Here is a 27523-nt window from a genome sequence, read left to right on the forward strand (position 1 = left end):
AGTCTATGACCTAAAGTAAAGGGGGGTTAGGTATGTAAGCCCAGTAAGTGTGATTTATTGATTCAGCCTGAGCGGGGGAGGCGCAAGCAAGCAAAGCAAGCAGAGCAGCGAAAACATTTTCAGGATTCCGAGGTATTCCCTGTTGAGAAACCAGATTTTCAGCTTGATTAGTGAGTGTTTTTATTTGTCCCCAAGAGGGGAGATCATAAGGTTGATGCCGCCGAGAGTGGCGTTTTCTGGAGATTTTTTAAGCTGTCATGGCCCGTATTGGAATTTCTTCTTCCTGGGGTTTTTGTTGTCTTTCCCTATCTTGAAGGCTGGGGGCCCCCCTGGCTCGGATCTTCCAAAGAGGAAGCCATGTGAGCTCGTTGGATCCATCTGGGGAAATACAAGCATACCCCTTTCCCTGTAAGATTAATTTCCCAGGTTTCCATTGTTTATTTAACCCATCTTGGTACCAAATGGGCAGAGGAAAAGAAGAATCCTTCAATTCTTCGAAATGTTTTTCTAGTCAAGATATCTCCTTGTGGTAAGTTTAAAAAATTTAAAACAAATAAAGCCATATTAACAATAGTTGTAGGTTTAGAAAATATCTTATGTTGGAATTTAGTAAAATCTGTTTTAGATGAGGAAGACAGCAATGTTCCTATGTATTTTCCTCTTTTTAATTTCATTTATTTGTAATTTTAGTGTGTGATGTGCTCATTCGACTATGCCTTCCTTGAGCTTGCAGATTATAAGGAATGCCAGTAATATGTTTAATAGAAAAGGATTGTAAACATTGTTTGAGATATCTTGGCGTGTAGGCAGGGCCATTGTCTGTTTTAATAGAGCTAGAAGTTCCCATTATAGCAAAGCAGGCTAATAAGTGAGTTATAACGTGATGTGTAGCTTCACCGTGAAGAGGTGTGGCCCATATAAATGAAGAATTGGTGTAGAAACAGACATGTAGGAAGGAAGATGGAGAAAGTTCAGGACAATGAGTTACATCCATCTGCCATAGTTCATTAGATTGCAAGCCCCGAGGATTAGCACCTTGTGCAATGGGTCGAAGATGTAGGGATTTACAAGTAGAGCAATTATTAATAATTTCTCTAGCCTGGCGGTATGGAATTTTCCATAGTTGGTGTAGGGAACCAGCATTGTTGTGCAGCAAAGCATGTTGTTCTTCCGGAGTAGCAAAAGAAACAAGTTTATCAGCCTGTTCATTACCATGAGTCATGGGACCAGGAAGGGAAGAAAGTGCCCGAATATGGGTAATATAAATGGGAGAAGTGCGGCTTCTAATAATGGATTGTAATTCTGAAAAAAGCTGTTGACTAATAGGTTGATTGGAATTTGTAATAGAGGTTTCTATATTCTTTAATACAAAAACTGAATGTAAGGAATCAGAGACTATATTAATGGGGTGAGGATGTAGGCAAATAACTTGAATAAGAGCATATAATTCATTTTGTTGAGCAGAATGGAACTTACTGTAAAAGACTTTATATTCTTTGAGAGACCAGAATGAGGCTTTGGCATTTTTAGTTCCGTCTATATAAAAAACTTCAGCTTGTGGTATAGGTTGTGAGCTGACAATGTGGGAAATAATAAATTCAGTATTTTTTAAAAAATTCCATAGCTTGCTAGATGGATAATGGAATGAAATTTCTCCAAAATATTCTAGAAAGACTATTTGAAAATCGGTGGAAGTTTGTAATGCATTTTCAAATTGAAATTTATTGATTGGTATTACAATTTTATGAGGATCAAAGCCAATTAGAGTTTTAGTTCTATTTCTTCCATTGATAATGATAAGAGCAATTAAATCAAGGTAAGGTATAAGTGGCTTTACTCCTCTAAAATGTGTATAGATCCATTCTATTGGGTGTTCTTGTTGGGCAAGAAGTCCTGTGGGAGAGTGAAAAGAGGGCAGTACAAATAATTCTAGAGGTAAATCTAATCTGATGCAAGTAAGAAACTGTTTTTGTAATTTATTTTGCACTAAATAGAGTTCCTCTCATGCTTCTCGAGAAAGTGAACGAGGGCTGTCTAACTTAGGATCTCCTTTCAAAGTATTAAATGGATTAGTTAGTTGATAATTAGCAATGCCTAATGAGGGTCTAATCTAATTTATATTGCCCAAGAGTTTTTGAAAATCATTTAAAGTTGATAATTTATCAGTACAAATCTGAGTTAATTGAGGAATAATACACTGTCTATTAATAATAAATCCTAAGTAATGGTAAGGTGTAGAGGTTTGAATTTTTTCAGGGGCAATGATTAACCCAGAGTTTTTTAAGCATAGTTGAGCTATATCAAGCATGTGTGGAGTTTCTAAAACAGATGGAACTGAAAATAATATATCATCCATATAATTAATAAAAAGAAAGTCAGGAACCTGTTTTCTCACAGGCTCAAGGGTTTTAGCCACGTAGTATTGACACATGGTGGGAGAATTCATCATTCCTTGAGGCAGCACAGTCCATTGATATCGTTTATGAGGCCCGTTGTGGTTAGGAAAAGGGAGAGAGAAAGCAAATCTCTCTCGATCTAAAGGGTGTAAAGGTATATTAAAAAAGCAATCTTGTAAATCAATAATAATAATATGCCAGTTTTGAGGAATAGTAGTAGGTGATGGGATTCCTGGTTGTAATGTACCCATAGGTTTCATAGATGCATTAACTTTTCTAAGGTCTGTTAAGAGGCGCCATTTGTTAGACTTCTTTATAACAAAAATGGAAGAGTTCCATGGAGAGAAAGATTCCTCAACATGTTTCAATTCTAATTGTGTGTCTATAAGTTCTTCAGCAGTCTGTAATTTTTCTTTTGTAAGGGGCCACTGCTCTGTACAAATAGGCTCATCATTCTTCCAAATTATTTTAATAATTGCTTTGTTTGTTAAATGAGCAGTGGCCCCTAGGAAAAATGTAGAATGTATATTTGAGTCTGCCATTGCATAAGTAAGTCCCTTCCTATTAGATTAAAGGGTACATTTATCACATAAGGTCTTAATGTTGCAGGTTGGCCTTCTGGTCCCTCACATGGGTATATTTGAATACTTTGATAAACTTCTTGTACTTTAGTTTGAGAAATTCCTGCAATATGGCAAGAGACCTTTTGTACAGGCCAGGATTTGGGCCATAAATGTTTGGAAATAATAGTAATATCAGATCCAGTGTCAAGGAGACTGGAAAATCTTTTACCATTAATTTTGGTATTTATATTTTGTTGGGCATACTCAGATACTAATGATCTCCATAAAGATTGTTTTTGATCTGTACTGCCGAATCCATACATTATTAAAGGAGTCCGTACATTATTAAAGGAGTTAATAGAAATGTAAGGTAAAAGAAGTAATTGAGCAATTTTGTCCCCCTTTTTGAATTGCCATAGAATCTGAGATGACATCGTAATTTGAATCTCTCCTTTATAATCTGAATCGATTATTCCAGGGTGAACAGTAATTCCTTTAGAAGTCAGACTAGATCGGCCAAGCAAAAGATCGAAAGTTTGTGGGGGCAGGGGTCCAAAGAGTCCAGTAGGCACTCTAGTAGGGACTGCTTGAGGGTAAAGGAAAAAATCATTTAGGGCTGGTATATCGACAGCAGCACTGCCAGGTGTTGAGGGTTTGAGGGAAAAGATAGAATTTGCCCCTGGTTTTTGTTGCAGGGGACCTGGGGGGTCCCCTGTTTGGAGTTTCCCGGAATAGGTTTTCCATCAATATCAAATTTAAATTTACAATTTTTGGCCCAATGCATTCCTCTACGGCAGAGAGGACAAATTTTTGGTATTTTATTAGCCTTCTTAGGGCAGTCCCTTTTAAAATGATTTTTATCTCCACAAATAAAGCATCCTTCATTTCCCTTTCCAAAGGTAGCAGCCATTGCCTCAACCAGCATTTGCATCTTTTGAGTTTCTGATCCTAGATTGCGACAAGCTTTCAAGTAATCAATAATAGTTCCAGTCTCACGAATTGGAGTGATAGCTCTTTGACATTTCTGATTTGCATTCTCCTAAGCAAGTAATCTCTCTAGCTGTCTTTTAGCTTCTTCTCTGATTACAGTGCGGGAAATAGTAGTTTCTAATCTAGCCTTAAAATCAGCATAACTTTCATTAGGTCCTTGTAATATTTTAGTGTAACTACTTGTAGGCTCTCCTTGAGGAGTAATTTGACCCCAAGCTTCAAGGGCCACTGTTTTTAATTGTTCATGCAACAAACGAGTGCACTGTATTTGAGCTTCTATAGTATCAAATTGTCCAGAGCCAGTTAACATTTCATAAGTAATTTGATTTTGGGGAGTGCCAGCTCGAGCATTCTTGTTAGCATGATCTCTGGCTATATCATGAAACCACATTGTCCATTGAAGATATTCTCTGGGTTTAAGGAGAGCTTTTATTAAAGTTCGTCAATCATAGGGAATAAAGTTTCCAACAGAAGATGTCACATTTAGAAGCTCTCTTGTAAAAGGTGAATGTGGGCCATACATAGTTACATTTGTTGCATGTGAAAAAGATTAATACTGTCATATTGAGGTATTATGTGCCCTTGAGTGTCAGAATTTCTTAAAACTGGAAAGACAGAAAAACCATTGGCATCAGAAACTTGTGACTGCAAGGCCAGTAAATCAGAGAGTCGCTGTTGCTGAGGAAAGTGGGTAAGTGCTGGTTTTTTTTGTAAGTATGAGTCTGCGTCAAGGACTTATCATAATTGTCCATAAGAGCATTGCCAGTTTTGGTATCAATAAATGCCTCAGGAGAGTCGTTATCCAAATCATTAAGTTTTAACAAAGGAGAGACCTCTGAATACGAGGATAAGGAGGAGGAGGAGTTGGAGCAGCCGGGGCAAGGCTAATAGGAAAGTTTTGAAATATTTTACGTTGTTCTAATTGAGCCTTTTGTAAAGTTTCATCATCTAATTCATATTCATGCAATAAGTGTTCTGTCTGTTGTCGAATATCATGAGGGCTAGAATTACCTTGAAATGGTAGCATTACAGCTTTAATGAGAGCCCATAAGGGCCAAAAATCAATTGGAATATTTTCTCCTTGCCCGGCGGCTCGTTCAACATTTTCTTTGACCCGGTGCCAAATTTCTAAATCAAAACTGCCTTCATCAGGGAACCAGGGATTATGTTCAACTACTGTTTGAAGGCAAGCTTCTATTTGCTGGCGTGAAACCAGAAGTCCCTGAACTTTAAACAAATGGTGAAGTAAAGTAGAAAAATGATGGGGCTTTCCAGCCGTTTGACTCATGCCTTAGTACTCACCCACCTCAATAGGTCCCTGAGTCACTCCACCCGATATGCCATGTATACCAGAATCCCTGTTCCTTGGCGCCACTTGTTGGGGTCCTTTAATGGACTGGAACCTGGTGGTACGGAGTCGACGATAAGAAAGTAAAAGAGAGAAAGAGGCTGATATCCCCTGGTTTATGCAGAGGACCAATAAAGCCCTTGACACAGGACTTGCATCGCTCACAAAGGCACCAGGCGCCCTCTCGAGGGGGTGAAGGCACAAAGTGCCTTCTCAAGAGGGTCTTAGAAGCCCGGGCAGGAAAGTGAGCACGACGGGTCTCCACACTCCAGAGAGTCAGCCAGAAAAAGAGAGAGAGAGAGAGAGACAAAAAAAGACCCAGGGACCTAAGCTCTGATGGAGCAAAGGTGCTTTAATGTTTTCTCTATGAGGTATATATAGGCTGTGGTACAAGAAACTTCTTTCGGGAATGATAGAGATCAGAAAACCAAACATACAGTAACTGTTACCAAGGGAACAAGGGGTAATCCTAGTCACAAGGTCAGGAGACAATCCATATCTCATGAAGGGGGAGTAAGACTAAGCAATTTTGTCAAAAAGAGAATGTTTATGAAAGGAGACCCAAGCCTGCCTCACACAATGGCCTCAGTCCCTGGGAGCAGCATGCTGTTCTGCTTGAAGAGGGACAAAGGACTCATGAGAGACAGCACGTAGGCATCCTCCCGTCAAACACTCCCTGAACTCGTGGCATGTATCTTTATTAATTTTTACCTGAATGTGCACAGAAGATATTCTGTGTCAAAGGTATTTTTAAATTAATGCTCTCATAGTAGTAATGTGTGTGACTCCCCTTGCTCTAGACTTTACTCTTGGGGTGATGCAATCAAAGTAGAAAAATCTCCTCCACAAGTGGCTGCATAGTCCATAGGCGAAAGTGGAAGAAAATGGATTTGGGGCCATTTATTTACGAGAGAGAGAGAGAGAGAGAGAGAGAGAGAGAGAGAGAGAGCGCTGTCCTCAGACTTTCTGTAATTCAGTTCAGTTCATTTGCTCTGTCATGTCCGACTGTTTGCAACCCCATGGACTGCAGCACGCCAGGCCTCCCTGTCCATCATGAACTTCCAGGAGTTTACTCAAACTTATGTCCATTGAGTCAGTAATGCTATCCAACCATGTCATCCTCTGTCGTCCCCTTCTCCTCCCGCCTTCAATGTTTCCCAGCATCAGGGTCTTTTTCAATGAGTCAGTTCTTCACATCAGGTGGCCAAAGTATTGGAGTTTCAGCTTCAGCATCAGTCCTTCCAATGAATATTCAGGACTGACTTCCTTTAGGATGGACTGGTTGGATCTCCTTGCTGTCCAAGGGACTCTCAAGAGTCTTCTCCAACACTACAGTTCAAAAGCATCAATTCTTCAGTGCTCAGCTTTCTTTATAGTCCAACTCTCACATCTATACATGACCACTGGGAAAACCATAGCTTTGACCATATTGACCTTTGTTGGCAAAGTAATGTCTCTGCTTTTTAATATGCTGTCTAGGTTGGTCACAGCTTTTCTTCCAAGGAATAAACATCTTTTAATTTCATGGCTGCTGTCACCATCTGCAGTCATTTTGGAGCCCAAAAAGATAAAATCTGTCATTGCTTCCACTGTTTCCCCACCTATTTGTCGTGAAGTGATGAGATCAGATGCCATGACCTTAGTTTTCTGAATGTTGAGTTTTAAGCCAACTTTTTCACTCTCTTCTTTCACTCTTATCAAGAGAATCTTTAGTTCTTCTTCACTTTCTGCCATAAGGGTGGTATCATCTGCATATCTGAGGTTATTGATATTTCTCCCGGTAATCTTGATTCCAGCTTGTGCTTCATCCAGGCCAGCATTTCTCATGATGTACTCTGCATATAAGTTAAATAAGCAAGGTGACAATATACAGCCTTGACATACTCCTTTCCCGATATGGAACCAGTCTATTGTTCCGTGTCCAGTTCTAACTGTTACTATCTGACCTGTATACAGATTTCTCAAGAGGCAGGTCAGGTAATCTGCTATTCCCATCTCTTGAAAAATTTTCCACATTTTGTTGTGATCCACATAGTGAAAGGCTTTGGCATAGTCAAAAAAGCAGATATAGATGTTTTTCTGGAACTCTCTTGATTTTTCAGTGATCCACTGGATGTTGGCAATTTGATCTCTGGTTCCTCTGCCTTCTCTAAATACATAAGGAGTTCAGGCTTTCCTGAAAGGAGGGAGAAAAGCTTGCTCCTTGAAGACTTCCTGAATTCTCCCTGCAACTCTCTGCTATGTAAATGCCTCTAGGGGCCATCATTTGTCCTTGACTTTCTCAATCTAGGCTTCCCTGGTGGCTCAGGTCAAGAATCTGCCTGCAATGCAGGCAGGTTCAATCCCTGGAGGGGGAAGATCCCTTGGAAAATCATGAATGCCAATTCACTCTGGTACTCTTGCCTGGAGAATTCCATGGACAAAGGAGCCTGGCAGGCTACAGTCGATGGAATCGCAAAGAGTTGGACCCAACTGAGAGACTATCTTTCTTCTCAACCTAGAGTGGTCTCCAAGGCACCAGGCTCCTTCCTGTCTGAAATGTAAATGGCTAAGGGTGAGTGTTGCAGTCTTCCTGGGAGTTTAACCCAGGGACCTAATTCAGGCAGTATCTACTTGGCCCTTTCAGAGAGATAAGGGAAGTATATTATTCTCCTGAATCAGAGCAATTAAGTAGACACGGAATTAGAGACTGAATCCTTCTGGTCTGTGAAAAGGGAAGTGTTCCCCAGAAGAGTGAGAGCAAACACTTCTTATCTTTAAACTGTGTATATGTCTGTGTCCCAGGAGGCTAGACCTTTTATATGAGCACCAAGAAATCCAGGGAATATTTACTTCTCAACAACATGTTTGAAATAATTTTTAATATATGTGTGAGGGGAAGAAAACCCCCTTCTTTTCTTTTAACATCTTTTATTGTGTCATTGTGCTTCCCCAGTGGCTTAGGTGATAAAGTATCTGCCTGCAATGCAGAAGACCCAGATTTAATCCCTGGGTCAGGAAAATCCCTTGGAGAAGGAAATGGCAACCCACTCCAGTATTCTTGCCTGGAGATTCCCATGGACAGAGGAGCCTGTCAGGTACAGTACGTGGGGTCACAAAGAGTTTGACATGGCTGAGCAACTATCACTTTCATTGTGTCATTGGGATGCACTTTTAAAAAAAATTATTTATTTATTTTTTACACCAAAAACATTTTGTATTGGGGTATACCAATTAACAACACTGTGATAGTTTCAGGTGAATAGTGAAGGGACTCAGACATACATATACATGTTTCCATTCTCCCCCAAACCCCCACACACATCTACTGCTGGCACATAACATTGAGTTCCATGTGCTATACAATAGGTTTTTGTTGGTTATCCATTTTAAATACAGCAGAGTGTACATGAACTCATTGGGATGCATTTTATACATAGCATATGTTATTTGGCAGAAATCTCTCTATTAGTGTGGAGAACAAGCCAGAGGATGGAATGCCTATTACCACCCTCCCACCGCTCACCATCTGCATTGGCTGTCCAACTGGGAATATCTTTTATTTCATCTTCATTTTAAAAAGATTTCTTGCTGTGCTGGGTCTTCATTGCTGTGCCGTCCATTTTCTAGTTGCAGTATGAGGGCTTCTCATTGTGGTGGCCTCTTTGTTGTGGAGCACGGGCTCTAGGCACACGGGCTTCAGTAGTTGTGGCTCCTGGGCTTAGCTGTTCTGCGGCATGTGGGATCTGTGGAGCACTCTACCAAGGTCACAGGTGTGCAGCCGGTAACAAGGTCCTAGGACAAAAATCTCTGAAGCTGTCCAAGCCCCATAGCAACTGTTGCCATGAGCCTTTGGATCTAAACTGGCCAGTTCCCTGACTCCATACTAGATAAAATATCCACCCTATTACCCACCCTATAGCATCCTAACCAACCACTTAATGTCACTCTTCCAGGAGGAATTTTCTTTGTCTTGAGGTTATAAAAATTGGCTACTAGCCTGTGAAAGGGTTTGGCTCTCCCTAACAGGCTGTTAGAGCCAGCCTGTTTTAACAGTGTTGTTCAGTCACTTGGTCGTGTCTGACCTTTTGTGACTGCAGCACACCAGGCTTCCCTGTCCTTCACCATCTCCCGGAGCTTGCTCAAACTCATGTCCATTGAGTCAGTCATGCCATCCCGCCATCTCATCCTCTGTTGTCCCCTTCTCCTTCCGCCTTCAATCTTTCCCAGCTTCAGGGTCTTTTCCAGTGAGTCAGTTCTTCACATCAGGTGGTCACAATATTAGCGCTTCAGCCTCAGCATCAGTCCCTCCAATGAGTATTCAGGATTGATTTCCTTTAGGATTGGCTGATTTGGCCCTGATGTCCAAGGGACTCTCAAGAGTCTTCTCCAACACCTCAGTTCAGAACCATCAATTCTTCCATGCTCAGCCTTCTTTATGGTCCAACTCTCACATCTGTACATGACTACTGGGAAAACCATGAAAGTGAATGTGAAGTCACTTAATTGTGTCCGACTCTTTGCAACCCCATGGACTGTAGCCTACCAGGCTCCTCCATCCGTCCACAGGATTTTCCAGGCAAGAGTCTTGGAGTGGGTTGCCATTTCCTTCTCCAGGGGGATCTTTCCTACCCAGGGATAGAACCCAGGTCTCCCGCATTGTAGGCAGACACTTTTACCTTCTAAGCCATCAGGAAAAAAGAACCATAGCTTTGACCATATGGAACTTTGTCGGTGTAGTGATGTCTCTACTTTTTAATATGCTGTCTAGGTTTGTCAAAGCTTTTCTTTCAAGGAGCAAGCGTCTTTTAATTTCATGGCTGCAGTGACCATCCACAGTGATTTTGGAGCCCAAGGAAATAAAGTCTGTCACTGTTTCCATTGTTTCCCCATCTATTTGCCATGAAGTGATGGGACCAGATGCCATGATCTTAGTTTTTCGAATGTTGAGTTTTAAGGCAACTCTTCCACCTTCATCAGGAGGCTCTTCCCTTTCTGCTGTTATGGTAGCATCGCCATGTCCTCTGGCCGCCACTAGTTCTGAAGAGAAGTCAGCTTTTAACTTTACTGAGGAAGTCCCTTGTATGTCATGGGTCATTTTTTTTTTTTTTAATGCTGCTTACAAGATTTTTTTTTTTATCTTTAAACATTTTTACTATGATAATCTTAGGTATAAATCTATTTTGGGTTTACCCTATTAAGAATTTGTTGAGCTTTCTGGATAATGTACCTGTCAGGGTTCCCCAGAGAAACAGAACCAACCATATTGTTATAAAGAAGTCAATTCTGACTCTAAGTTGAAAACTATTTATTTGACTTGCTTCTTGTTGCTTTTGTTATTACAATCATACACAATGGCCTGCATCAGTGGACCCTGCCTCTATGCCTGAGTATTAAACTTAAGAGCCTTTGTTCATCTCAAAGAGAGATAATCTGGCCCTGCCCACCTGTGAATGGCTAGACAAAAAGAAGAGATTAACACACCCCTTCCTTAGGCCGGTCCTTCCTGGAGATGTTTTGCAAGACTAAAGACGCTTTTTACTTCCTCACTGCCTCTCCCTCTCTATTCTTATCTTTGATTTTAGTTCTTCATTGCTTCTCTCTCTCTGACTCTATAAGAACCTGGCATCCAGACTCTGACAAAATGGCTACTTTGAGACATTATTCTGCCATCTTCTCAGTCAGCTGTCTTTCCAAATAAAGTTGTAATCCTTGCCTCCACATCTCATCTCTTGGTTTTATTGGCCAGTTTTTCAAATTTGTTCCAAGCTCACTCTGCTTACTGCACGAGAGGCCAATAAATCCGAGGCTGACCGAGATGATGGCAGACTAATGTCTCAAAGCAACCATCTTGTCAGGGTCTGGATGACGGATTCTTTCACAGAGTCAGAGAGAGAGAAGCAATGAGGAACTAAAGTCAAAAGGCAGAATAGAGAGGGAGAGCAGTGAGGAAGTAAAAAGGGTCTGCAGTCTTGCAAAACATCTCTGGGAAGGGCCAGCCTTTGGAAGGCGTGTGCTAGTCTCTTTTTTGTAGCCACTCACACTTGGGCAGGGTCAGATTATCTCTCTCTGAGCTGAACAAAGGCACTTTAGTTTAACACTCAGGCATAGGGGTAGGGTCCTATGAGGCAAGCCATTATGTATGATTGCAATAACAGCAGCAATGAAGAGCAAGTCAAAGAAACAGCTTCCAACATGGGAGTCACAATTGGCTTCTTCTCTGCAACACTGGTGAGCCCTGAGGGAATTTAGGATGTGATACTAGCCCCAGATAGCTGAGGTGCATAGCAAAGGAATGATTTCAGTGAGCTTAGACCCTTGGGTCTTCCCACATCTAGAAAAGCACTAAATTCCTTAACTTGGGATATCTGATTTTCTTTAACTATCGATAAACATTTGACATAACTTTCAACATGGACTTCCCCAGTGGCTCAGTGGTAAAGAATCTGCCTACTAATGCAAGAGACACGGGTTCAATCCCTGGGCCAGGAAGATTTCCTGGAGAAGGAAACGGCAACCCACTCCAATATTGTTGCCTGGGAAATCCCATGGACAGAGGCACCTGTTGGGTTACAGTCCATGGGATCAAAAAAGAGTTGGACACAGCTAACCGACTGAGCAACAACTCAACTTTTAGACTGCACTTTTTTTTTTTCAGCTGAAACCCCTACCAGCTTTATTGAGACATACATGCATGTTAAGTTGCTCCAGTAGTGTGTTTGTTTGACCCTATGGGCTATGGCCTGCCAACCTCCTTTGTCCAAGGGATTCTCCAGACAAGAATACTGGAGTGGATTGTCATGCCCTTCTCCAGGGATCTTTCTGACTCAGGAAATCAAATCTCTGTCTCTATGTCTCTGGCATTGGCAGGCAGGTTGTTTACCACTAGTGCCATAGGGAAGCCCTTACTGAGGTATAATTGATAATGACAATTATGCATATTTAAAAGATACAGTGTGATGGTTTCATGTATGTACACACTGTGAAATGCTTACCACAGTCAAGCTAATTAAAATATCTATGGGACTTCCCTGGTGGATGAGTGGTAAAGAATCTGCCTGCCAGTGTAGGAGACACAGTTTGATCTTGGTCCAGGAAGGTCCCACATGCCACAGAGCATGTGGTGTATGGGCCACGACTACTGAGCCTGTGCTCTAGAGCCTGGGAGCCTCAACTACTGGGCCCATGTGCTGCAACTGCTGAAGCCCACACACCTAGAGTCTGTGCTCTTCAACAAAAGAAGCTACCAATAATAAGAAGCCACTACTCTGCAACCAGACAGTAACCCCTGCTTGCCACAGCTAGAGAAAAGCCGGCATACAGCAACAAAGACCCAGTATAGCCAAAAACAAATAATAAATAAATGAAATTATTTTTAAAAATCTATCTTACATAGTTATCTTTGGGGGAGGGTGTGTTGTAAGAACGCTTAAGATCTATTCTCTTAGCAAGTGCCAAGTACACGATATAGTTTTGTTAAGTACAGTCACCATGCTGCACATTACATCTCCAGAACTTAGTCATCTTACAATGAAAATTTGTGCCCTCTGACCAACATCACCCCCTCCACACCTCCCACCCCCCAGTCACAGGAGGTTTTTCGTTTTTCCTGTGTATGGGTCACACTTTCCTGTTTCTTTGCATTTCTCATGATTTGGGGTTGAAAACTGAACAGTTAAACAAATAATCCCTGCAATTCTGGATATTGATTCCTGCTCTTTCATCTTACCTCCCAGCATTTGTTGTTTTTGTTGTGATTTTCTGTTTATTTGTTTAGTGAATTGGTTGGACTACTGTGATAGGGACAGAGTAAAGGGACAAAGTAGGTGATTAGTTAATCCCACTAGAGGATTGTTAAGTGGAAAAAAATATGAGAGACCCCTTAAGCTAATGATTACACAAGAAAGCAGGTTTGCTTAATCACAAAACCAAGCAGGCTTGCTTAGCAACAAAACCATGAAACAAAAGCGTGAGACATGCCCCAAAACAATAAAACAATGGTGGCATGAGACCCACAGCCTACCCGGTGAGCTCAGTAAATGAATAATCCCTAGGACATGTGCTCTGCACACACAAAAACAGTAATTTGTGAGCCTAGCTTGACCATGTAGGAACAAGAAAATTCCCCTGGTCAACTGGAGAAGGAGCTGATGACAGAAGCATGATGTCTATTCAAAAAAGACCAAGAAGTTCTTCTCCACATCCCCACTTTTCCTTTGATTATAAACCTGTAGCCCCATAAGTTCTCAGGGCATGGTACCCCCTCATCCACCTACTTGTAAGCCTCACAAGCATCTTATTCTAATACATCACTTCTTATCTATCACTCTGCTGTGTGTGCTCAGTAATACAGCTGTGTCCAACTCTTTGCAGCCCCATGGACTATAACTCACCAGGCTTCTCTGCCCATGGAAACTTCCAGGCAAAAATAGTGGAGTGGGGTGCCATTTCCTGCTCTAAGGGATCTTCCCTGACCCAGAGAGTAAACCTGCGTCTCTTGCATCTCCTGCATTGGCAGAGCGATTCTTCATTACTGTGTCACCTGGGAAGCTCACCTATCACTTTGCCTCTCACCGAATTATTTTTGTGCTGAGACATAAAGGACTATGGTACCAGTGTCCTTCAGAGCCGCCCGAGATGACACCCCAGCAGTTTCAAGTGTAGAGAAGGGTGTTTCCCCTGTAGTGTGTCAGCTCTGATGTCACCCTTAGAGGGCACAGTTTAGAGCATGGTCACAGTCTTCCTGGGAGGAGAGGGGTGTGCCAGATCTTTCCCTGATTTTCTGTGAAACTTCATTACACAAAGCTGTGGACTTCATGCTGACGGTCTCCTGGGACATGAAAATCTTCAGAGTCTGATCCAATTATTTCCAGGCCCTTTTGCAAAGGTCAACCTTCAGGCCAGTCTTTCATATCTGTTCTGCCCCAAGTAGGATTTTCTTAGCTGTTTCTCTCTTTCAGTCTCTCTAGTAAACTAGCTAACCTACAGCTTACGGTGTTCCTTGCAGGGAGGTAAGAGTCTTTTCTTTGCTTACCACCAAAATCTCCATTGTTTTTGAGGGCGCCCTTTTTCTTGAACATCCCCACACTCTGTTTAAAATCAAGTTTGTTCTTTTGGGGGAGAACTTCAGATTCTTATATTCTTATCTGCGGGGAGCGGCCTGAACCAAAAGGCTGGCTCTGGGAGCTGCCTTGATCCTCAAGGGTCTGTTCACGGACATAGCTCTCTGTCCCGCCACCCCTCTCTGGAATTTATTATCTAAGTTAATCTTAAAGAACATTTGTAAGCCTTGAATGCACACATGACGCAGATGGATAAGCCTTTCATGACCACCCTTAAGATAAATGGGATGCCTTTGGTGTTATCAGAGAGTTCTGGTGATTGTTATCTCAAAGTGATGTTTATGGAAAAATATTTTCTCTTCTTAAGATTCTCTTCTTGGTTTAGTATAAATGTAACCCTGAGAAATAAAGAATCATCGCTGACTGCAGCGGTCCTCTCGACCCCATCTGTTCTGTGTCTTTATTTCTTAGCCTAAAGGAACGCGTCGTGTTGCTCGCTGAAATCTTCCGGCTGGCCCGGCACTTATCAACTGCTGACATCCAAATGAAAGCAAACTTTCATTTCATCAACCTGGCCTCTTCAATGGCTTTTGAGTGCCAAGCATCTGGATCCCACTTTTGGTGGCATTACCTGCCTGGATTCTCACTGTTCCTACTGAGATTTAGTAGATTTTCTTGAAAAAAAAAAAAAAAAGTTTCTTGATTTGCTGTATGCCCCTATGACAATTTTCAGAGATTTAGAATGATTGTATTTAAGATCCTTTTTGCCAGTGATAGTTATTTCATTGGATGGTGTGGGAATGGGTCAGCAGATTTTCTCCTGACACTGTTCTGGAAAGTGAATTCTCCACTAGCTGTAGTCCAGCACCCAGAATAGAAAAGAAAATTTCATATTAAAAGGAAAAATGAGATTCAAAAAAATAATGAGAACTCAGGGTCGCCTATGAAACAGAGCAGGACCCTATCTATGGTCCTTCCCCCACTCCACCCCCCATGTCCTCTACCTGCCTTTTTTCTGTGGAAAACTTTAGTCAAAGAATATGTTTAATCAGATAAATGAGAAACACGGAAATAAAGGAAAACAGTCAAAGGAGACCAAATAATAATAATATGGTCATTAAATATAGTCAAGGACTTTTAGTTCTTTCTCAAGAGAAGTGAAAGTTACTCATTCTTGTCCAACTCTTTGTGACTCCATGGACTCTAGCCCACCAGGCTCCTCTGTCCGTGGAATTCTCCAGGCAAGGATACTGGAGTGAGTTGCCATCGCTTCTCCAAGGGATCTTCCTGACCCAGGGATTGAACCCGGGTCTCCTGCATTGCAGGCAGATTCTTTCCCATCTGAGCCACCAAAGACTATAGATAATATTTTGAGCTGCATCCTGAGAGCTGTTTTATAGATATGAGAACACTAGGGTGAAGAAATTAGCTACATTATGACCAAACAGTACCCATGACATAAGCTGCCACAATTCTCTGAGAATTCATCTAAAAAAGGGGGAAACAAATGGACCCTGGACCTGAAGATTCACTAAACCTGAAACAGTCAAGATGATGCGGGCCAGACTATCAATGATCAGTGTGAAGCCGCTGACTGTGCTTTCTGCATGTGGCCCCTTCCTTCTGTCTATAAAAGCTCTTGCCCCACTGATTACCAGGGGAGAGAGGGGAGTCAGCCTTTGGACAACATCCACCACCCTCCCTGCCCACCTCCCCCTACCCCCCAGGTGCCAACACCTGAAATAAAGCAAACTTTCCACCAACCTGGCCTGTTTTTTGGCTTTTGAGGGGTGAGCAGCCAGACCCCCCAACACTCTTTCGGTAACACTTGTAGTACAGATCTTGATGATCTGGGGAGAAATACCCCATTTTGTTCCTATTTGCCAAAAAGTGAAAAAAACAAATGCAGTTGTGTTTCATTTCCAAAAAAGGAGACAATACTACGGAGACAGGCAGGGATCCTTTGCTCAAGTGCTTGTATCTGATAAACAGGCTGGGACAATTTGCTCCAGGGCTTGTAACTGACAAATGTCTCCTTGAGCAAAAAAAAAAAAACCCCACAGAAACTAAAAACAACTGTGTACATGTGCAGTTGGAACAGATTATGGACAAGATAAAAAGAGACCAAAACCCCAATTTCTGAAGAGCTGGGAGCAAATGTAGGGTATATGCATGGCCCCTGCACTCACCACCACTAAAGGGGTGGGCAAGCCACCTAAGTAACCCCTCTTGCCTGACCCCTGGACACACCCCTACCATCACCCCATATAAGGAACAAGCTTGCCTCCCATGAGCGAGTAAGTGAGCAAGTGAACCCTGTTGCTTGTTCCCACTTCCCCTGCTGCTTGTTCCCACTTCCCCTGCTGCTTGTTCCCACTTCCCCTGCTGCAGCAGGGGCCCCAATAAAGCTTTGCCTGAATTTTCTGTCTGGCCTCTGATCAATTTCTATTGATTAAGACCAAGAACCCTGGTTGGTAACACTATCATCAAAATCTATTTGTGTCTGGCCTGCACTTTACAAAGTCTAAGCATGTGTTTATTTCCCTAGCTTATTTTAATAAGAGAATCCTCAATAGCAGTTTTTTATCCACATCATACTTCAGTAGTTACGTTCAATATGGTAAACCTCTTAAATGGTTAAAGCATCACTAATTCAACCGAATTCCCAGGTCCCTAGGTGATGTAAATCAGACTCTACTCTTCAATTTTACCGTTGTGCAATGGGGACATAAGAGAGTCAGCTCTTCTTACATACCTTGGCTTCCTCAGTAGGGCCAGTGTAAGTGAGCAAGGCCAGTAATTGCTGGAAAGAATGTAGGGCCCTAGTTCCTTCAGGCACTCTGTCGTCTTTGTCTGCAAAAGTGCAAGCCTTTGCCTGTGCTGCCATTGGCTGCTCCTCCCAGCCTGGAATTATAAAGTCAGGATCTCAGAGGCTCTTGAGGCTGTGGTTCAGTCCTGCCTTCTTTAAGTCTTTGGGGCTGGAGCCAGATCCAGAAATGGCTAAGTGCCTCCTGCTACTGCTGTTGGCGGTCCTGTCCTCACAGCTCGGACTCCTGCAAGGTGAGCTCCCCTGCTCCCCCCACCACCCCCCTAGCCCCCAGCATGTAGGAGGACAGAGGGGAACCTGGGTGAGTGGCAGCTTATGGTTCTAGGCATTGCCTGTCTCTTCCACTCTTTGTCTACCTGCCTAGACATTAGAATGTTCAAGAGATAAGATTACCATTTACCCTATAATCTGGGGGCATTCTGCTTTTTTTTTGTTTTGTTTTGTTTTAATTTTTTATTTTTCAGTGGATTTTGTCATACATTGATATGAATCAGCCATAGAGTTACACGTATTCCCCATCCCGGTCCCCCATCCCACCTCCCTCTCCACCCGATTCCTCTGGGTCTTCCCAGCCCACCAGGCCCGAGCACTTGACTCATGCATCCCACCTGGGCTGGTGGTCTGTTTCACCACAGATAATATACATGCTGTTCTTTCGAAACATCCCACCCTCACCTTCTCCCACAGAGTTCAAAAGTCTGTTCTGTATTTCTGCGTCTCTTCTTCTGCCCTGCATATAGGGCCATCGTTACCATCTTTCTAAATTCCGTATATATGTGTTAGTATGCTGTAATGTTCTTTATCTTTCTGGCTTACTTCACTCTGTATAATGGGCTCCAGTTTCATCCATCTCATTAGAACTGATTCAAATGAATTCTTTTTAACGGCTGAGTAATATTCCATGGTGTATATGTACCACAGCTTCCTTATCCATTCATCTGCTGACGGGCATCTAGGTTGCTTCCATGTCCTGGCTATTATAAACAGTGCTGCAATGAACATTGGGGTGCACGTGTCTCTTTCAGATCTGGATTCCTCAGTGTGTATGCCCAGAAGTGGGATTGCTGGGTCATATGGTAGTTCTATTTCCAGTTTTTTAAGAAATCTCCACACTGTTTTCCACAGTGGCTGTACTAGTTTGCATTCCCACCAACAGTGTAAGAGGGTTCCCTTTTCTCCACACCCTCTCCAGCATTTATTGCTTATAGACTTTTGGATAGCAGCCACCCTGACTGGCGTGTAATGGTACCTCATTGTGGTTTTGATTTGCATTTCTCTGATAATGAGTGATGTTGAGCATCTTTTCATGTGTTTGTTAGCCATCTGTATGTCTTCTTTGGAGAAATTTCTGTTTAGTTCTTTGGCCCATTTTTTGATTGGGTCATTTATTTTTCTGGAATTGAGCTTCAGGAGTTGCTTGTATATTTTTGAGATTAATCCTTTGTCTGTTTCCTCATTTGCTATTATCTTCTCCCAATCTGAGGGCTGTCTTTTCACCTTACTTATAGTTTCCTTTGTTGTGCAAAAACTTTTAATTTTCATTAGGTCCCATTTGTTTATTTTTGATTTTATTTCCAATATTCTGGGAGGTGGGTCATAGAAGATCTTGCTGTGATTTATGTCAGAGAGTGTTTTGCCTATGTTCTCCTCTAGGAGTTTTATGGTTTCTGGTCTTACATTTAGATCTTTAATCCATTTTGAGTTTATTTTTGTGTATGGTGTTAGAAAGTGTTCTAGTTTCATTCTTTTACAAGTGGTTGACCAGTTTTCCCAGCACCACTTGTTAAAGAGATTGTCTTTTTTCCATTGTATATCCTTGCCTCCTTTGTCAAAGATAAGGTGTCCATAGGTTCGTGGATTTATCTCTGGGCTTTCTATTCTGTTCCATTGATCTATATTTCTGTCTTTGTGCCAGTACCATACTGTCTTGATGACTGTGGCTTTGTAGTAGAGTCTGAAGTCAGGCAGGTTGATTCCTCCAGTTCCATTCTTCTTTCTCAAGATTACTTTGGCTATTTGAGGTTTTTTGTATTTCCATACAAATTGTGAAATTATTTGTCCTAGTTCTGTGAAAAATACCGTTGGTAACTTGATAGGGATTGCATTGAATCTATAGATTGCTTTGGGTAGAATAGCCATTTTGACAATATTGATTCTTCCAATCCATGAACACGGTATGTTTCTCCATCTGTTTGTGTCCTCTTTGATTTCTTTCATCAGTGTTTTATAGTTTTCTGTGTATAGGTCTTTTGTTTCTTTAGGTAGATATACTCCTAAGTATTTTATTCTTTTTGTTGCAATGGTGAATGGTATTGTTTCCTTAATTTCTCTTTCTGTTTTTTCATTGTTAGTATACAGGAATGCAAGGGATTTCTGTGTGTTAATTTTATATCCTGCAACTTTACTATATTCATTGATTAGCTCTAGTAATTTTCTGGAAGAGTCTTTAGGGTTTTCTATGTAGAGGATCATGTCATCTGCAAACAGCAAGAGTTTCACTTCTTCTTTTCCTATCTGGATTCCTTTTACTTCTTTTTCTGCTCTGATTGCTGTGGCCAAAACTTCCAACACTATGTTGAATAGTAGTGGTGAGAGTGGGCATCCTTGTCTTGTTCCTGATTTCAGAGGAAATGCTTTCAATTTTTCACCATTGAGGGTGATGCTTGCTGTGGGTTTGTCATATATAGCTTTTATTATGTTGAGGTATGTTCCTTCTATTCCTGCTTTCTGGAGAGTTTTAATCATAAATGAGTGTTGAATTTTGTCAAAGGCTTTCTCTGCATCTATTGAGATAATCATATGGTTTTTATCTTCCAATTTGTTAATGTGGTGTATTACGTTGATTGATTTGCGGATATTAAAGAATCCTTGCATTCCTGGGATAAAGCCCACTTGGTCATGGTGTATGATTTTTTTAATATGTTGTTGGATTCTGTTTGCTAGAATTTTGTTAAGGATTTTTGCATCTATGTTCATCAGTGATATTGGCCTGTAGTTTTCTTTTTTTGTGGCATCTTTGTCTGGTTTTGGAATTAGGGTGATGGTGGCCTCATAGAATGAGTTTGGAAGTTTACCTTCATCTGCAATTTTCTGGAAGAGCTTGAGTAAGATAGGTGTTAGCTCTTCTCTAAATTTTTGGTAGAATTCAGCTGTGAAGCCATCTGGCCCTGGGCTTTTGTTTGCTGGAAGATTTTTGATTACAGTTTCGATTTCCTTGCTTGTGATGGTTCTGTTAAGATCTTCTATTTCTTTCTGGTTCAGTTTTGGAAAGTTATACTTTTCTAAGAATTTGTCCATTTCATCCAAGTTGTCCATTTTATTGGCATAGAGCTGCTGGTAGTAGTCTCTTATGATCCTTTGGATTTGTAGGAATTCATTTCAATATCTTTTTTGCTTGAAAGTCTATTTTTCATAATTTCAACTGGTTAAACATTTTTGAAAGCTGAAATACTTGGGTCCTTCATTTGTTGAACACTTGAAGGTGTTAAACTGTTGGGGTTATATGATAGAAACAGGATGGATCCTCACCCAAACTTGGATTATATGTCAAGCCTGAGGATGCCACATATGTACCAGGAGGGTATGAAAAGCCGTTTTAGTTATCTCATGAGGCTTTCTTGGGAGAGCAGGGCTTACTGCCAGGTGTCTTAAGATGGCTTGGGGGAGCAGAGAAAAGAGACTCTTGAATTTAGGTGAGGGTGAGGAAGAGAGACAGGGCGATGGTTCCTGCATTCAGGTAGGGGCTTGTGTGGTGTGAAACTCCCACCAATATTGAAAGAAGGAGCTCCTGGGTCCCACATGTGGGACACAAGGGGCAAGACTTCAAGGTTGCCAGGTGTGAAACGTCAAAAACTGGAGTCGGACTCTCTATTACAGGACTAGAATGCAATTAATACTTATGGGACCTTTTACAAAATGCCCTTTACTTGTTGTAGAACACTTAGATTGAATCCCAATGTAGTTCTTCAGAAGCTTAACCATTTTCTGATCTACTTGATGACAGGGAGCAGGGAGAATTTTTGCTGAAGACTATTTTTTATTCCACATTACCTTTACCATGAAATTTTACAGTTCAGTTATTCTACCTGTGGGTGTGTATGTGCACATACATATAGAATATATATTTTCATATATATAGCTAATCATATATGCTATATAAATACATCAACTATTTTAATATTTATATATTAATAAATGTTGTATATATTAATATTTATATATATTTTAATGTACACATATTTAAAATATACTTACATATACATTTATTTATATTCTTTGTGTTTTCCCATTCATACTATATGAATAGTATATATTCATATACTATCTTGTTTGGACACAGGATACAATTCACAATTATGTGTGCATCAAAACCAACTGCAAGGGCATCTTTTGCTCTCTGGGTTCTCAATTTAGTAACGTTTGCTGCAATACTATATTCTACTGGCATTTGTATTTATTTTTCCACTGTAAAAATAAATGAGTTAATATGCTTTGTGGATTTTCCAAGTAAATTTATTATAGCATTACAAAAAGGTGTTTTACCTTCTACAGAATATACTTTCATAGTTTTTTTTTAAACTCCATCATGGACTAAAACTGGAATGATCATTGGCATTAACAGGCACCACTTTTTTCCAATTGTCTTTAGCAAATGGAATCAGCCTGCTAATAGTCAGTGTTTTGTTTGTTCTGTAAAAGCATAAGAAGACTTGGAGTACAAAATATGAAAATTAATTTACAAGAGCATACACGATCTAAATGAAAATCCATCACCTGAAGCTGATAAGAATAGAAAATCATTTGTCTGGAAGCTGATTCCAGGAAATACCAGGAGGGGTGTGGGGATGTAAGACAATGTGCAGGCGTGCATGGTCGCTTCAGTCGTGTCCAACTGTCTGTGACCCCGTGGACTGTAGCCCGCCAGGCTCCTCTGTCCATGGGATTCTCCAGGCAAGAATACTGCAGTGGGTTGCCATGCCCTCCTCCAGGGGATCTTCTCAACCCAGGGATTGAACCCGATTCTCTTGTCTCTTGCATTGGCAGACAGGTTCTTTACTACTAGGGCCACCCGGGAACACGAAAAGAAATTAATAAGCTGGACACCATGGTGAACAAATGGAGCCCATCCTGCTGGAAAGTGTAGAGGACAGTGTAAGGGATCCAACTCATGGGAGTTGGATCTGTTCTTGGTAGAACCAATTCTTGGGAGAAGGATACTCCCAGGTGTATTTGCTCTCCACTGTTCGAGCTGCCCAATGTGCATGATGAGTGTGCCAGTCACATATGCTGCAGGGGCTGCCTCAGGAGGCTGAGGAGGCTATGGGCTGTGGGTTGGGCAAGAGGAATTGCACCTGCTTCAGCCGGTGACCCGTGAGGCCTTTGTTGCAGCTGCTCATATGAAATCATCCAAGGGCAAAGTTCTAATAAAATGACTCTAACTTTCAAAAGAATCACTGAAATTCTCAAGCAGATTTGTATCTCCAGTAGGGTTTCATGTGCTCAAGGACATCACAGATCCGTGGGTGACGGTAAATATTGACAAGACAGACCGCCCAGGTTACACAGTCATCATTAAGTTTACAGGAAGAGGAATCGAGAGCTCAGTTTTTTTTTATTGAGCGTGTATTTTTCAAAGTTCATTATTTTTGAAATTTTGGAAACTTTTTTGCAAAATAAAAATGTGTGAGTAAATAAAAACATAAATGTATAGTTTTAAATGACACAAAAAGATAAAACCATGACAAGCACATTGCAATGACCTTCTATTTGCTCTGTTGTAGGTTTCCTAGTCCCTGTTTCCCACATACATACCTCATTTATGTGTGCATGCTAAGTCACTTCAGTCGTCTCCTACTCTTCATGACCCTATGGACTGTAGCCTGCCAGGCTCCTCAGTCCTTGCGGATTCTCCAGGCAAGAATACTGGAGTGTGTTGCCATGTTGTCCTCCAGGAGATCTTCCCAGAGCAGGGTTCAAACCCGGGTCTCCTGCATCTCCTGTATTAGCAGGCGGGTTCTTTACCACTAGCACCACCTGGGAAGCCCTATTTCAATATTCCTGACCTATAATTTCTCACATTTTTGCTTGGACGCAGTTGACTCGTGGCTTCCTTCCCAACTTCCAGGTTCCACCAACCCTGTCCTGGGCCTCTGTCACTCTCTTCTTTAAAGTCTATTGTCTGCAGAGCTGCCAGAATGTACATGCAAAAAGCTAGTCAATGTCACTGCCTATTGAAAAAGCCCCTGATGGCCTTTCCCAACTTTGAATACAATCTCAGTTCTTATGATGGCCTAAATCATGGTCCAAATAAGATGCAAGCCAGGCTGCAGAGATCATTTATACTCTTCCAGTAGGCATATTAAAAAACTCAGAAATGTGTAAAATTAACTTTAATATACACTTTATTTAACCCAACATATCTAAACTATTGGGCTTCCCTGGTGGTTCAGTGGTAAAGAAGTCTCCTGCAATTCAGGAGCCGCAGAAGATGCAGGTTCAATTCCTGGGTCAGGAAGATCCCCAAAAGGAGGGAATGGCTACCCACTCCAGTATTCTTGCCTGGAGAATCCCATGGACAGAAGAGACTGGTGGGCTACAGTCCATGAGGTCACAAAGAGTTGGACAGGACTATCATTTCAGCATGCAATCAACATCAAAGTCACTGATCAGCGATTTAAACGATTTGTGTGTGTGTGTGCTAAGTGTTTGAAACTGACTTACAGCCCATCTATTTGGACTACTGTCATTCACAGGCTCAACAGCCACACATGGTCCATGAATACCACCCCAGCAGCGCAGGTCTAAGCAGATGCGTGCTTGTGGTCTGACCGCTATCAACCTCTTCAGTCCTGTTTTACAATACGCTCGCCCTTTTCCACTTTGCCTGTGCTGATGCTTCTGTTTCTCAAACTGGCCAAGCTAATTGGAGCTCAGAAACTCTTTGTGCACTCGCCTGGGTATCCTCCTGGAGTTTGCCAGCTACTGCCAGTTGTTTTAGTGGTTAGCAAAAAAAAAAAAAAAAAAAAAAAATTCAGGTTTGAGCTCAAGTCACCCCTGAGAAAGCTCTCTGCGCCCGCCCCCCCAGCCTCCTCACGCTCACTCCTCCATGATCCTCCTTCCCATTGTCCTCATGAGTCACCAGGACCTGAAATAACCTTTCTTATTTCTTCATTGTCAGTCATTTCCCCAATTTATTTGTTTAGTGTTTGATAAATGGAATGGATGTTTCGGTGCTCCCTTCAGCACCGTATTTCCAACACCTAGAATAGCGCCTCTCATTGGCAGGAGTTCACTGTTTGGTAAATAACTGGGGGACCAGCGACAGCTGGGTGCTCCTCTCACGGAGGAAGCAGTGAGGAGCTGTGACCCCGGGCACAGGCGTCTGTCCGGCAGACCCCTCCCTCTCTCCTTGTCCTCGTCTCCCTCCCTCCCGCTGTCAGTCACCCTCTTTCCCTCCTCCCCCTCTCCTCTCACCCTCCCTCTCCCCTCCCCTCCCTCCCTCCCCCCTCCTCTCCCTCCCTCCCCCTTCCTGTCCCTCCATCCCCCCTCCTGTCCCTCCATCCCTCCTCTCTCTCCTCCCCCCTTCTCTCTCTCCCTTCCTCTGCTTGCTGTCTCCCCCTATGTTGCCTCACTCTCTCCTGATCTCTTTTTCTTCCCAACCCCCTCCGCCCACCTGTCCTGTCTCTCCCTTCCCTGCCCCCTTTTAGGCTGAGTCCTGGGGTCCTCGGGGTTGTCTCTTCAGATGAACAGGAAGGATGGAGGATGGGGAGCCCTTCCAGAAGGAGAGCAGCAGATGGTGCTGACTTCTCACTCCAGCCCTCATCCTCGCCGCTCCTGCAGATGCCATTCACACGGAACATCTTCAGTGGCGGCCCTGGGGTTGGGGTGATAATCAGCTGGCAAGTGGGATCCGGGGAGCCGCAGTGAAGGACTTGCCCTTCCTCCAGCGGCACCGCGGGTCCCCGGGAGGACGGGGAGTTCTCTGTGCTCAGGTGCAGGTCTTGTGCCTGGGGGCACGCATGCCTCCTCCTAGGTGGAAGCCCAGCAGGGAGAAATCACCTGCCTCCAGAACATTCGTCAGAAGGAGGGAAATCGTCAGCGCGCAGGCGCCCCTGGGTCACGGGTGCACAGCCTCCTGAGCTACCAGGAGGCTGGCCTGGAAGAACCTTGTTATGTTGGTTTGACTTTCCAGCTCTAGAATGTTTCCAGTGCTACAGAGTCAACGCCAGCGGGGTCTGCGAGTCTAGAGAAGGCACCTGTCAGACTAAGGAGAACCAGCAGTGCTTTCTGAGGAAGATCTACGAAGGTAGGTGGTGCCTGACAGGTCTCCGGGGTGAACTTTGCTGGAGGTTAGGGCTTGACAGTGGGTGTCCCTCAGGAACCCTGGGAGCAGGAGCTACATAGAAAGGGGTTGGTTTTCTTTTTTTAACCTAAATTAGCGAAGGAAATGGCAACCCACTCCAGTATTCTTGCCTGGAGAATCCCAGGGACGGAGGAGCCTGGTGGGCTGCTGTCTTTGGGGTCGCACAGAGTCGGACACGACTGAAGCGACTTAGCAGCAGCAGTGAAGCATTATCCCCTCGTTCTGGCGCTGGGCTGCCACTGGCCCTTAACTGGAATGGGGACCTTTAAAGGAGGGAGAGGAGAGGGGAGGGAGGAGCGTGGGAGGGAGAGAGGGATGAAGGAGAGAGGGAGGGGTGACTGAGGGAGGGAGGAGGAAGGAAGAGAGGGAAAAAGCAGGGAGTTTAGCTCCTGAAGGTAACTGGAATTAGGCTGAGTGGGACCTGACTGGGATGGGGTTTTGGGGAACTAGGGACATAGATTGGGGGAGAAATGAGCAGGGCGGAGCAGACAGTTTCTATTCATCCTTTCTGTCTTCTCTTGGGGGGGTGGGGGTGGGCGGGGTGGGGATGGATTGCACTCTAATATACAGAGCTTGGGCTTCCCTGGTAGCTCAGCTGATAAAGAATCTGCCTGCCATGCAGGAGAATCTTCCCTGGGTCGGAAAGATCCCCTGGAGGAGGGCATGGCTCCAGTATTCTTGCCTGGAGAATCCCATGGGCAGAGGCACCTGGCGGGCTACGGTCCACGGTATCGCAGAGTCGGACACGACTGAAGTGGCTGAGCATGCATGCTTGCATACAGAGCTTGCAAAGCTATCCCAGGAGAGCCCACCAGGGGGGCCCTACCTCCAGTCTCTTAGTTCTAGATGGCAGACATTGTCTCTTCTGAGGGTATGAGTCCTCCTCCATGAAATGTGCTATTTCCCCCTCATTCTTGATTAGTTGGTTGATGCATTGATCCTGTGCTTCATTCAGGAATATTTAAGGAGCAGTACCCCCAGGATATGCTGAGCCGCACACTCGTGGGGCTGCGTCCTGGGATCTGGGGTCTCACTTGTCTTCTCTGCTCCTCTGCAGGTGGCAAGCTTTCCTACGGACACCAGGGTTGTAGCCAACTGTGTATTCCCATGAAGCTCTTTAATTTAAATATTACTGTGGAATATAAATGCTGTCAAGACTCGCCTCTCTGCAACAAGTTCTAAAGACAGGGCCCCCAGCTTTTGCCCTGATCTGTTGGATGAAGCTAATTTAGGAATCCCTAAATTGCAAGCCTCCAAGCCACCGCAGCCTCCAAGACTCTCTGATCTGAATGTGGATCCCCTGTGAGAAGCAGTCTCAGATTTGATCTGTCTTCAGACTCCTTTTCCTTCACTGTGAGAAGCCCCAGGGATATAGTCTTTGAAACCAAATTGGGATGAAGATTAGTGGGCATAGCTATGTACAAGGGTACTTTCTCCCTTTTCAGATCCTAATTGGCAGTCACATTGATTGGCTGCTTAAAAAGGCAGGGTCTGGGGAAAGCTGAATTTATGATTCTACATGTTCTGGAGACAGGAACTGAAGGAGGAGGGGGAATCTTCCAAGGCTGAAAAAAGTAGAAGTGTGAGGGGCTCCATAAATGATGGGTTAGTTCAGTGGGCTAGGTGTTGTAACTCAAATCTCTTAAGTAGCAGTGGCTTAAAAAAAAAAAATGGAGTCGCTTATGTCAAAGGGATCTAAGATGGAGCTGGGAGGCATTAAGGAAATGAAACTTACACACATCCACTGCTAAACCCAACATAAACTTTGAACCCAGCCATCCTGAGACCACCTAGAACTTTTCTTCTTTTCTCCTTAGAGAGCACATCTTAGCAACCAATCTGCAGCCAGCAAGTGACTGAATGCCTGCCAGCACCAATCATTGTTCTGTAATAATAACTTTGTTTCTTCTCTAGAATGTCTCTGTTGCCTTTATAATCCCCCACTATTGTCTATTGCCCCACCTGGAGCACAGTTTGAGTTGCCATTCAAATGGTT

General features: G+C 42.9%; 1 long non-coding RNA gene across 3 annotated transcripts; it reads left to right on the forward strand.

The window, feature by feature from the left end:
• On the forward strand, positions 1 to 26724 carry LOC136168780 (uncharacterized). Of its 3 annotated transcripts, none has more exons than XR_010663343.1 (3): positions 1 to 170; positions 25357 to 25470; positions 26585 to 26724. It is a non-coding gene; the product is annotated as an uncharacterized lncRNA (long non-coding RNA). The 3 variants fall into 3 exon arrangements; XR_010663342.1 differs by having other exon boundaries at positions 59 to 132; XR_010663344.1 differs by lacking the exon at positions 1 to 170 and adding an exon at positions 8301 to 8374.
• Positions 26725 to 27523: the final 799 nt, after the last annotated feature.

The sequence above is a fragment of the Muntiacus reevesi genome, chromosome 5 (assembly GCF_963930625.1).
Source record: "Muntiacus reevesi chromosome 5, mMunRee1.1, whole genome shotgun sequence".
In the NCBI taxonomy this organism is placed as follows: domain Eukaryota; kingdom Metazoa; phylum Chordata; class Mammalia; order Artiodactyla; family Cervidae; genus Muntiacus; species Muntiacus reevesi.